This window comes from Tyto alba, unplaced genomic scaffold, assembly GCF_018691265.1.
Source record: "Tyto alba isolate M040663 unplaced genomic scaffold, T.alba_DEE_v4.0 Super-Scaffold_45, whole genome shotgun sequence".
Lineage (NCBI taxonomy): Eukaryota > Metazoa > Chordata > Aves > Strigiformes > Tytonidae > Tyto > Tyto alba.
In genome coordinates this window covers 41,932,743-41,945,548 of record NW_024881321.1, presented here as the reverse complement: position 1 = coordinate 41,945,548, position 12,806 = coordinate 41,932,743, and the positions used below count along the sequence as shown (strand labels likewise).

The following is a 12,806-nucleotide window of genomic DNA, read 5'->3' as shown; positions in this document are numbered from 1 at the left end:
CCCAGAACACTAACCTTAACCTGACAAAATATTTAAAAATATTAATGTCTTCTTTTATCTTGTCACTTTTATTGCCAGCAAAGTATCAACCATAGGTTCTGGAAGATTTTTTTATTTCCATCATGCTAAGCACTATCCACGTAAATAGTAAAAAGGGTTTCCTTGCAGCAGTGCCTGCTACCTGTAGCTGCATCTCTGCAAGTAAGCCTTAAAGACAGGACTTCCCCAGGAGTGTAGGAAGGGTTACCCAAACAAGTGAGACCACAGAGGGCCTGAACTCAGGTGCTGAAAAGTTCAAACGTAAGCAAATGCTTCCTTTTGAGGATATGTACAACACAACTTCAGAACACTTAACCAAAGAGGATCTAACTCAAAAACTCATACAATAAAATCATCTCAACAATCCTGTGAGGTCTGTGCTCGTAGCCAAGGGAAGAACAAAACCCAAAAACACCCACGTAACTAGCAATAGGATCAAACTCAGTCCTGAAGTAGTCACGAGTGACACCTGCCTGGTTTGTGATCACGCTTTCTATATAGCCACTTGAGTGAATTGCCAGGGAGTAAAAGAAATGCCCTCATTCCCAGCTAAGATTTTAAAATCATGCTAGTTAATATTTCTAAGCAAACTTTGTATTAAGTGGCTCGGTCATGTACCAGTATTCCACCTTCTTCATGCCCACAAATCTTAAATAACAGAGGTGAGCCTGGCTCTGAGGTTGTTTCAGTATGTTCACCTGCAACATCAGTACTACTGCTACAGATGCTGATCACTTTTCCAATCAGCTTTTGCGTTCCAGCAATGCAAATGTTTCCAGGAAGGATTCTGACTGTAGCTGACAGAAATGAAACACCTTCAGGGTATGTCGAAAGCCTGTGCAGGCAGAGAAGCAGTTCAAAACAGATTTGGGACCCTAAGGATGGATGTGAAATGGGTGAGAGGAGGAAAAGAACATATTATCTCAAATTAAAAGAACGGAATTCATCATTTTTTTGCTAGGATAGCAGCGTTCAGGCCTATTTTTACTTTCTCGGTGCAGCATTTCTCAGTTTGGCTTCTGAGGGGTCCTTTTTTTTTCTTCTTCTATGATTTCATTTTTAAGTACTTTTCCTAAAAACACTGCATTTAGGTAAAAAGATACATCAACTGTCTTTTGGACAATTACAGGTGCTGTGGCCTCCATGAAGATGGTATTTGTCATCTCCCATTTTCTGCTGCAACTCCCTAGTTGTCAACTGAGCATGCAATGCTGGAGACACGTTATTCTTCAACATCAAAAACAGTTGGCCAGGAAGGGCAAATAGTACAGCGTGAATTCTGGAGCACTGACCTCTTTCCAGCTATGTAGTTCTAAAGTTATCCTCATCCTACCATTGTACTAGTGCAAAACTTGCCCTAAGATTCACACCGAGAACCATCAGGTCTCAAAGGTCCTCGTTTTTCAGTCTGCCCCAACATCCACCATCTCGCATTTAGAGCACTGAAATTTATGACCTTTGCTTTCAGACATTATAATCATTTGGAAATTTTTCCAACTCTCACAAATGAGAGAAATGTAAAATAGAAGTCAGGACACAAAACATAGCAATGACATTTTTACTTTTTGGGTGGCTCTGCTAAAACCATGAGAACCATTCAATGTTCAGAATATAACCGAACCTGTCCTCAAGACAGGAGACTGACAGAAGCTTGCAGAGAACATTCTGCTGGAGGAAAACCTCATTCTAACTGTCATCTTTTCAGAGATATAACGAACGGTCTGGGTCAGACCCTCCTCTCTGACCCAGTATATTTGTTCTACGTGGTAGAAAAGGCCTCCAACATTTGTAGCATCCCTGCTAGTCTGCTTGCTTTTATAATGGTGATAGATGCACACCATTCTGTAAGGATCTATAACCCCCTCCATAATTTAGGTATTGGATTTCTAAGAAGTTGTGTTAAATGGCATGGGAAAAGCAGTTTCCACGTGCTCTGAGCTGAAAAGCAGTTAGCGCACACAGGATCCTGCTGCCAGATCCTGGGCTCTAGGGACAGGAGAACAACATTTCAGCCAAAGACACCTATGAGCAGTACATTACTTACCTCAAGGACTGGACTCAAAGACCAGAAAGGGGACAGAATTGCAGGTCACATCCATAAACAACCACCGCTATAGCCCTTCAATACACTGAAGCTGAGAGGAAAACATCAAGCAGTTTTATCTACTAATTTTTTTAATGAGCACAACAGATCTGTAACCACGCTCATCAATACGAGCCTTGTCAGAGGATTTGTCATAACGTAATTACAATGGCTGGAACTGTTACTCTCTTCTAGCTTCTAAACAAAACTACATCTTATTACCTACCATTACCTAAACAAAACTAGCAGTTCACTACCTAGCTCAAGAAGCAGGACTGTTCAAAATTACATACAGGACTACCTCAATCATTATGCTCACTTAAATACAATGACCAGTAACGCTTTTAAAATAACATCTTTATGTTGTTTCCCTTTCTCTAGCTTCTTCAATGTTTTTATTGTTTTCATGCAGGGTAATCGCCCTTCCTTTTACTTACTGCATTTCTGTTGCCTCTCATGTTACTTATTTTCTAGTAAATACATGTACTAGCTTCTGTTTTTTCTCTTTAATAGTTTCCTTCAGCTTCCAAATGTGTCTTTTACTTCTTGCCTAAAACATTTTTATTTTACAAGTAGAAAAAGCAAGAAAACTGTTGAAGGTTTAGTTCATTATTTTTCATAATGAAATACACAGGGATTTTTCAGGTTACTCCTTCTCCCCCTTACTGCAATTCTACACTTTTTAGGAGCACAAGATCCCTCAAACCTTCAGCTCCATCCATTCCTCTCTCCTTCCCTCCCTGAGCTATTTGTCCCAAAACCAAAGTCACATAACCCTCAGACTTTCCAGATGACAGTTTTGCATGAGAAAAAAAATGGGATCGCAAAAACCGACACAAACACGAACCAAAGATCGGGACACAAAGCGTGGCAGGCTTGACTCATGGCCTGCGAGTAAACTCTTGCCTGGAAAAAAACTGCTTGCACTTTGCAGAAGACTGCTGTCTTCACGTGAATGACGGGACAAAGCGCAGAAGATTTAAACAACATTAAAACTCAGTGCACGGCCTCTGCTCTTCATCTTATGCTACGTGGACAGGGGCTCCTTGGCAGGACAGTCCCTGCACTCACTGTGAAAGCCAGCCACATGCTGGTAGTCTCCAACTACCAACTGCTTGCCCACCAGCACACGACTAACGATACAATCTGAAATGGAACTGGTAACGAAGGCCAAACAAGGACACCTAACCCATTTTCATCAAGGCCTCCTCTGTGTTATATTAAAGTTAAGAGATCGGACAACTCATTACACTTTTAAAAAACGTGTTGGCCTAAAATCCATCACACATTCCTTCGGGAAGCTGTGTCGCGCAACTCAACATTAAGGTGTGTATTAGAACAGGCATTTCGGAAAGCTGGTTCTTTCCTAGGGCTGCATGAGCAGGCCCGTCACCTCTGCTCCCCCAGCTCCGGCCGGAGAGCCGAGCCCCCCCCCGGGCACGCACAGCTCACCTGTCAGCGGGAAAAAAAAAAAAAAAAAAAAAAAAAACAACAAAAAACCAACCTCCGGAGCAGCAGCGGCTGCAACAGCTCCCCGGCCCCCACGCAGGAGCGGGGCCCTCCCTGCCCCGGCGCGGACACGGGGTCCGACCCCACGGGGCACCCCCCGTGCTCGCCGCAGCTGGGAAGGGCGGCGGCGGCTCCTCCTTCCCCAGCACCGGCGCTTCCCGCCGGCCGCCTTCGCTGCCCAAGGCGGGGGATAAAAGCGGATGGGTCCCCCCCGGCAGCCGGGACACGGCCGCGGTCTGACTCGCAGGGGATAAGCCGAGGGGCAGCCCAGCCGCAGCCCACACCCCGGGCTCCCGGCGCGATAAACTTTTCCCGTTCGGGGTGGGGGGGGGGAAGCAGGGCGGGCTTCCCCCTCACCTCCGGCAGGTAGAGACAGCAGGCGCCGGCAGAGCTCGCTGGATTCCTCCTCCGACCGGGCGGAGGAGCCTCTCCCCGGCTCTGCCGGCTGCCAGGGCCTCCCAGCCCAGCCCAGCCCAGCCCAGCCCGCTCCCCCTCCCCAGCTTACCGGCCCTCCAGCGCCGCTCCCCGCCGCTCCCGCCGCGGTCCCGCCTCACTCGGCGGCGCGGCCGGCCGGCTCAGGGGGCCCCGGCTGCTGCTGCATCCCCCCCCCCCACAGCCCCGCCGCCTCCCCGCCCCCGCTCAGCCCCTGCTGCCACCGCCCGGCCCCGCCGCCGCCTCCATTTCCTCTCGCCGCGGGCAGGCCTCGGCCTCGGCCGCGCCCCCAGCCCCGCCGCCGGGAAGGAGAGGAAGGTGAAGGCCGCCGCGGGGACAGCTCGGCTCGGAGGAGGCGCAGCGCCGCGCCCGGCCGCCCGCGGGAGGGAGGGAGGGAGGGAGGGATGGAAGGAGGGAGGGAGGGAGGGAAGGAGGGCGGGCGGGCTGCTCTCCCCTCCCCGCCCGCCTCGCCTCCGCTCTGCTCGTTTTCCGCCGCCGCCCGGCCCCGCCGCAGGCCCCTGGGCCCGCCACCCCGCGCTGGCTTCCAGTTTTGTCAGGGTGGCTAGTGCTTCTCGGCGGGGCCCAGCGCCAGCGCTCAGCTGGACTCACGTGTATATGTGTGTTTGGGTTTGATTTTTTTTTTTTTTTGGTCTTTTTGTTTGTTTGTTTGTTTGTGGTTTTTTGGTGTTTTTTTTGTTTTGTTTTGTTTTTTTTGTTTTGTTTTTTTTTTTTTTTTTAATTTTACTGTTAAAAATATCTTTCAGAGGGCCCTAATGGTCCTGTTTCAAAAAAAAAAAAAAAAAAGACTGAAAATGCGACTTTCATGCACCCACAGGACTCTCAATACCCACAAATCATGTCACAACCCGGTGCTGGTGATGAGTCTGTTTTTAACATCTATTGAAACAACTGGTTGGGGTCGTGTCACAGCGTGTGGCAGTGGGGTTGTGTTACAGTGTGGAGGTGGCGTTTCCCAAACTCAGCAGAAATGAAGCTCAGACAGTGGCACGGGGCCCTCTGGACAGTGCCTGGAGGAAGGCGGTGACACTAGAGCAAAGCCACCCCGTTTTAAAGCTCATTGAATGCCGAGGTGCTGGGAACACGACTTCCAGTATGAAATCGGGTGATGCAATGCGAAGGATGGGCTTCATCACTTGACCCTAAAATATGTGCTCTAGTTACCTGACCCAGCACAAAACCTGTCCTGTAGTATGTTTTCTTGTGTCTGTTCACCAGCATTGATTTGCCCACTGGAAACTGGTAAATTGAATGGTGGGTTCAGGAGAATCTCATCTTTCAGGTGAAGAATCAGAATAAACAGCATCCTATAGACAGTCTTATTGATCAGCCCAAACTAGTCATACAGGCTTGCTTCATCTCTTCTTCCATCTCTGCATCCACTTCCCAAGTATGTTCTGTCCTTGGAAAGACCCACACATACAGGATAACTGAGCTCTGTGATGGGAGAGGTGAAGAGTCCCAAAATCCACACGAAGAAGAAAACATGACTGAGAAATCTAAGTGGGTTTTTAGGCTTTGGGGAATGATTCCTAAATCCCAGGCCAGGTGGTCTGATGTCCATGCTAGGCAGGGTTGGCCCCCTCTGCAGTAGGCTGTTGCAGTTCATGCTACATAGCACTTCACCCTGGTTTTCCTATGAGATCTTGTGTAGAGAACATAAGACAAAATTGCCAATTATGGGATTGTGTGAATAAGTAAATATCTAAATAGCATCCAGTCCATTGAAGCAGATTTGCCATGGAAGACCTCAACCCTAATAAAGTCATGCCCTAAATCCTAATAGAGTCTGTGAGGAGTACAGGGAAGCTTGCTGCGGGATCAGGGCCAACAGTTCAAGAAAGGAAAAATTCTGAAGAGACAAAATTGTACTAGCAGTTTGTATGTTGTGTTTGTGGTATGAAGATAATCCAATGGAAGTAGAGTTTAAAATGCTTTCACAGCTAAAAAAATATATTGTAAGTTTACTAGAGTCCAAATCAAAACTGATACAAGCAAGTTTAAACTAATGCCTCTTCTAGAACAAGGGAGAAGAAACATAGGTTAGAACAGGCAACCTTAACTTAAATACTCACCTCACTACACAGCCTTACATTTTATAGTCGGCATCACTGCATGGAGCCTGAGTCTGAGACTCACTGACATACACGCCTGATTTAACTTGCATGATTTCCAGTCCTGAGTCGCAGGCAGTGGGACTTGGTGTGTTACATTAGATGCCTCATGGAATGACCAAGAGGCAGCACTCTCCCCTGTTAGAGGAGAATTTAGACCCTCTGATCCATTCCTTTCCAGACTGGCATGGTGAGCTATGCCGAAGGCTGACCAAGGAAGCCCAAGGACTCTGTCATCGGTACGGATGCTGTGGCCAACCTATGGAGAACAAGCTAATGCAAACCCATTAACAACCGTGTGTTCAGTGCTACGCCGATGGCTGCAAGCCACCAGTGAATCAGCAGAAACTTAGCTCTCACTAGGAACCAGTGGCCAAAAACCAGAAATCAGGAACCCAAGCTCTCTGCCTGACTCTGTACCAGCACACTGGGACACCGCAACCTTGTGCCTCCCTTCCTCTGCTGGTGAAGTAGCAACGGTGACAGTGAGAGTTACCTCATTGGCAAAGCACAGTGGAAATCCGTGGCTGTTGGCAGTTTGAATATTGCACAGGCTAGACAGTTGCTTCTTCATGCTTCAGAGTGGTGACTACAATTGCGGCCACGCACAGATTTATTAATAAACAGTCTCCAGCTGTGGAACCAATTCCTTCCAGATTATCAGGCTCAGCCCAAGTATTTTAACCTTTCAAGTATGTAGTTACTGACATGTATAATAATTAATCCAGGATAAAAGGCACCAATTTTCCAAACTAAGTACAGTTAATAAGCTTTGTTGTCAGTAATTGGGCCTGAAAGTGTCTGATGAAGTTGAAGAATGTGTTGCATAGGCAACTGTACAGTTGGATTATACAGTTGCTAGATCAGGCCAACAGGATTCTCGCTACCAATAATGCTAAACTGTAGTGGGATTTCGTGCTTTAAATAGGCAGCAAAATCAATGTTTGAGTCTGGGTTCTTTTTAATATGAGATAATTTTTACACTGCCAGAGCCATATAAAGCACAACTGTGCTGGTGAAAAGTCACCCTCTTCTATCTGGGATGTTCTAGAGTGACTGCGGCTTCCTCAGAGATACGTTGCTGAAACCAATGGATGTGATGCACCCATTTTTCTTTAAGGACCTGGGCCTAAACTGGAAAATTTCATCTTAATAACACATTCAATGTTTATGCCATTAAAGGAGTTTTTTATGTCCTAGTAACTTTTGTATATCTTTATTCCAGGTTTGACATTTATCTGGGAAGAGTCTTACTTGCAAAAGATTAACATTTACAGTTTGGCCAGTCAGGAGGACCAGGTGTGGCACTGGCCACCTGAACTACAAGAGCACATTCAAGCATTTTAAGAAATTGTTATCTGTCAGTGGCAAGCTGTCTTGACTGCCCTCAGTATGAGTTAATTCTCAATAGTGTTTAAGCGTACCAAAGTGTTTAAATGAGCACCTATCTTGGACAAGATAAGTATTCATCCATATTGCAGTTCCTAATCACACTGAAGGCACCCTCATTTTCCGTGACCTTCCAAGCTTATCCTATTCATCAGAAGCATAGGCTTGTCCATATTGTTAAGCTTCTGCTATGTTTATTTTTTGCTTTTTTGCTATTATTCCAGACTTTAATCCAATGACAATTACTAGGATTATTCTTGATAGCCCTTTTAGTAATGTTTTGCCTCTATAAGAGTGAACCTTAAGACAGGTCAGCTGTTCAGCACCAAGTACTCAGGAAGAATAGATCTTATTTAAATCAGCGGGAACACGTGCTTTTCCTAGTGCAGTGCCATTAACCCCAATTTGCTTCATGGCTTCATTTCTGAGGCATGACCGATCACCAAGGCGATCTCTTGTGTATGAGTACCTTGCCTTGCAACTGGTCAGACGTGGCACCTCTGTCATGTTATACATTTCTTAGGGTGTGATCTTTATCGCCAGAGTCTGTCTCTTTCTGGAACTAGAATGAACTGGTTTAAAAGCGGATCTGGTTGATACAAGATAGAACATATAGAATACCTTGTGGCCTCTACAGTCGTCAAGAGACACTGCAACAATCAAAAAAATCAGGCCAAGGAATACAGGAATGTACAGCCTCATACAGGTGTAACATAGTCTATATTTCCTGGATTATTTTTTATATAAAATAACTTTAGCAAGGAGTGACCTGTGAAGTGCATGTCTAAAATAGCTGGTGTATAGGAAAGACTGAGGTGTGTGGTGGGATTGGGGGCGGGGCTGAGGGCTGATACCTGCAGCAAAATCAGACTGGCTGTAGTAACGGTGAGATCAGATCCATAAGCAGCAAATGAAACGTGTTTTTGTTTGAAGATTAAGTCCACTTTTTATTTCAGGGTAGAAGCAAGTTTTATCTCATAAGTGCCTTGGAAATTGTTAATTTTTTTTATATCATTACACCATTTGATTGCCTTCTGAGTAGAAGACAAAAAGTTTAGGCTGAGGTAAGTAGGTCATTAGCTGAACCATCTATTTTATCTATTATATTCTTAAGGCACTTAAATTTGAGCTGGTAGTTTGAAAGGGAAAACAGCTTTGTGGGGTTTATTAACAGCAATGAGCTGAGCATATTGCCAGGAATGGGCTAGAGTAACTAAAAACTACATTTAATTATCAAATCAATGTCAATTAAAATTGAACCAAATAATTCAACATTAATTATATAGGTCATAAAATGAGTGCAGCCAACAAGCAAATTATCATGTCAATGTAGCAAGTTAGGTCAAGTCTTTAAACAAAATTCAGAAAGAACAATTGAGTTTTAAGTCCCAGTTATGAGTGTTTTCCAAAGTAGAGAAATTAAGACAATTGACTGAATCAATTAGTATTCAAAATAAGCTACTTTACTTCAAAGTAACCTGCTACCCTCTTTTGACCCTCCCCTTTCCCCATGGCCTAAGACAGCTGGATTTACCAGCTTTCATTTCTCTCTGTGGCTGGCAGAGACAAACGGGCAAGCAGCTGAGTCTTACCTTCACCTGCTGCATCCACCAAGGGACAAATTAGTTCCTGGCTATTTCCAGGTGACAAAGCTGCCGTGACACTGCAGGTACGGCACTCACCCTTGCATCTGTGACTTAGGCTCCAAGGAGGACAAGCTGCGCGTGTCCCCGCCGTGCTGTGCCATGCCTCGCCAGGAGTTGCAAGATTGGCAATGCACAGACACAGAGCACCAGAGCTACTCTGGGCACTGATAAAAAAGCAAGGCAGTTTTTTACATTTTTTTTGTCATGGTTTCTCAAAAGGGGGTATGGGGTGGAGGGAGCTTTGCTACTCTGAGCCAGTACTTTACCTTGCCAGCGTTTGAGATCACACTCTCAAATGTTGAAGAGACAAGTAAGGACAGCGTGCTAAGCAGAAGACAATTCTTGACCAATCTTCTGCTGTAGCAAGGTTTAGGAGAGCTGTTGTCTTCTGCTTGATTATCACCCCATTAGAAATCTGGCCAGTTTTGGGGCAAGCAGAAACACCCAAAGGAGGATTGAGGGGTGACTTGGGTCAGAGGAGTGTGAGAAAAGAAAAAGAGAGGTGGAGGGTGGGACAGAACCTGGGTCCTATTTGCTAATGAATGCATGTAGCATCAGAGTGTTTAAGTGGAACAGCTTTCACAAGGACATTGAGTACTTCAAATAATGTATAACTTGCTGTTTGGGGCTGTCTCTTGGGAGGTAGCAGATGTGGTATCTGTCAGGAGGAATTTGAACATTTGTTTCCTATATCCCAGTAGCCCAGTAATTAACTAGGAACAGCACCATTCTTGTGAAGGCAAGAAAAAAACATTCATGCCAGAAATTCTAGGGGACGTAAGTCTAGAAGAGTTATCCTAAACTGACAGACATCACCCTACAATTTGAACTCAGGAAGGCAAGTCTGTGAGAACTGTGACTTTACTTCACAGTTCTTGGCACATCCTCGCGGTCCGTGGAGCCGGGATCATGCCACAGGGCCCCTGTCCTCCTACGTGGTGCAGCCCTGGTGCCTTACTTCAGTGCCTGCTCCTCCGGGTGCATGGTCCTCAACCAAAAGTAATTCTGGAGCTATTCATTTCTGACTGTTTCCAGTGGAAATTAAGAGGGGGTTTTTTTGTTGTTTTTTACAGATTCTGGAGCCTAGTCCATAGTTTCCTTAATCCTTTATTTAAAAAGAGCAAGAGAAACACAAAGTGGAAATTCCTTGTGTTTTTAGGGGATTATTCTGCTGCTTTCCCAGATACAAGCAGTTAGTGATATTACCATATGCTCTTGAACCCACTGTGTATATTCACACACTAAAATATTGAAAAGCAAAAAAAGGGACAGGGAACTTCCCCAGCCAATGTGTAGACAGAAATAGGGATAGGGGGAAGAGTTAAGAGGGAGAAGTTTAATTGTTTTGAAGAATGTGGCTTTTGGAGTTGCAACACAGAGGTCAACAGAATTCTTTGGCCACTGAAACTTATGTTGAAGTCTCTTGCCCTTGAAAAATAGAAGCAGCAGGGCCACAAGGTCTTACAGCTTTACCTTGATTTTCTGTGGTGAATTTTTATTTCCTTCAGTTTGATGTTACACAAGATATTAGTGCACAGCCAGCCTTGGCTGCAACAATAAAATCTTGTTTTCACTAAGGCAAGAACACATGAGAGGTTGTCTATTTGAAAGTTTCCATTTTAAAAATGAGTGTAAAAATGAGTAAAATCTGTATTTTAACCAGTTATGGCAACCACCACAAAGTAGAACCCTGAAAATATGAGGGGTTGGGTAAATATGGAAAGTTTTATGACACAGCTTTTAGCTTCACTACAAGGAAAAGACTTGAAAGTATAAGATGATTTCAACATTTAATATAAAGCTTTGACATCTCCTCAAGTATAACCGATGGTCATCAACTTACTTCATTTATTCAGCTCACCCTGAGAGCGGTTGATGTTTTGGAACTGTGTGACCACCAACGATTCATCAAACCTTATGTCAGGACCAGCTGTGATAGATCAGCCATGAGAAATTTCATGGCTTATCCCCAGGAGTTTCTTCATCTAAAAAGAGGGAGAATGATTTTTACATCTTCTTGCTATATATTCATCTTAAATAAAAGAGGGTTAATGAGACAAAATCTGTGTTCACAGACAATCTCTCACAAGGATTACACCCAGTTACAAAGCACACAGTTAAATGAAGAAGCCACTGTTGCTATTGCAATTGTTTTTTTCATAAATAACAGTATTGATGGTGCCAGTTTTATACTTCAAAGAAAAAAGTCATTGTTGTTTAATGTATTAGACTATGCTTTATATCCATCACTGTAGTGTTCAAAAAAAGTATCAGGATGTTTTTAGCTGCTGTTGCTCTAAATTGCAAAATCTACAACTGAGCTCAAGATAGCAAAATTAATTTTAAAATGTCAAAGCCAAACAAATACATGATTTTCAAATGTGAACTAACTTTTATAGCAAAAAGTGGATTTTTTTAGTAGTCCAGGATACCGTCTCAGAGCACAGATCCTACTGACATGCGTCTTTTCTCAGTTCCTTTGTAAATATTGTGGATAGCCCAGATCAGCTGTATTAAGCATTCCTCCTCTTGCAATCTAAATTCATGAATTCTTATTGAATACAATCCTTCTTGACTATTCAGAGCCCAACCTTTCCCTTTCTTAGGCTGTCAGTTCATGCTGCAGGGTACTAGGTCCTCTCTTCATCTTCAGGACTTGCTCATAAGAATCTTACAGCATCACAGCTATTTAATTTTTTTTTTTTTTAGCATAAGGGACACCCCAGCCCTGCATTTGGAAGCATCACACCATTTAAGCACGTTTCCCCAGCAACACTCTTTATTTTAAATTGTATCCCCAGAAAAGGAGGAAGCTGCTGACATCCATCTAGACATTCTATCCTTTTATTTTTGACATCATTTAACTAGTAGGCTTTCCCTGATTTGAAAAAAAGCACCAGAGCAGCTAGCATGTGCTTTGTTGCAACATCCTTATTTCCTAATTCACATGTGGCTTCCCTGAGCACTCACTTCATTAAGAAAACGGTGTCACTGAGCGGTGATTCCTTGACCCAGCCAATGCAAGGCGAGCAGATTATTTTGTTCTCCAGGAACAATAACAACAGCAACACGCTGGGCCTTATTCTCTTGGATAACTCATGGTGCTAGATTGTGCTTAGCACTGTGGTCTAAATGTGCTCCTGTTACAGAAGTTATTGGATCATACTAATTTCTGCTGTTCTCTCAATGACATTGCTGGACTTAGAATGGGGAAAATTGATTTTGGCTATGTTTTCTCTAAACAGAAGGTGGGGCGCTCTGCTTGATTTGCTTCTTTCTTTGTTTTATTGTCACACTGTAGTCAATATGAGGTTAACCTTAAGCCACAGCACCCAGGTTTCATCTTATCCAACTCTTCCTTCCTCCAGAAAAAATCCCTTTTCTTCACTAGGATTTTACAACTGGATAAGTGAAGTACCTTATTGATTCCCTGGTGAAAATAAAGCTGCTTTTAAAAATGCTTGTTAATAGAAGTTTGATACTGGAGTTATTTCACCATTGCCTTTCAGAGTTTCAGGGAAGATCATGGACTATAACAGCATCATTGTTATGTGCCAAACACTCAGCAAATGTCTA

At 44.1% G+C, this 12,806-nt stretch overlaps 1 protein-coding gene and 1 long non-coding RNA gene across 2 annotated transcripts in view; one reads left to right on the top strand and one right to left on the bottom strand.

Annotated features, from left to right (window-relative positions):
- The window catches only part of CHST10 (carbohydrate sulfotransferase 10), a 38,674-nt gene extending 34,436 nt beyond the window's left edge, over positions 1-4,238 (bottom strand). Inside the window, exons 1-2 of the mRNA XM_042805914.1 lie at positions 4,137-4,238; positions 738-874 (exon numbers count right to left, since the gene is read on the bottom strand). The gene's annotated coding sequence lies outside the window, so the exon portion shown is untranslated. The remainder of the gene's footprint in view (positions 1-737; positions 875-4,136) is intronic.
- LOC122154723 lies at positions 4,202-7,398 on the top strand. Its single transcript, XR_006166772.1, has 2 exons — positions 4,202-4,381; positions 6,377-7,398. It is a non-coding gene; the product is annotated as an uncharacterized LOC122154723 (long non-coding RNA).
- The last annotated feature ends 5,408 nt before the right edge of the window (positions 7,399-12,806 follow it).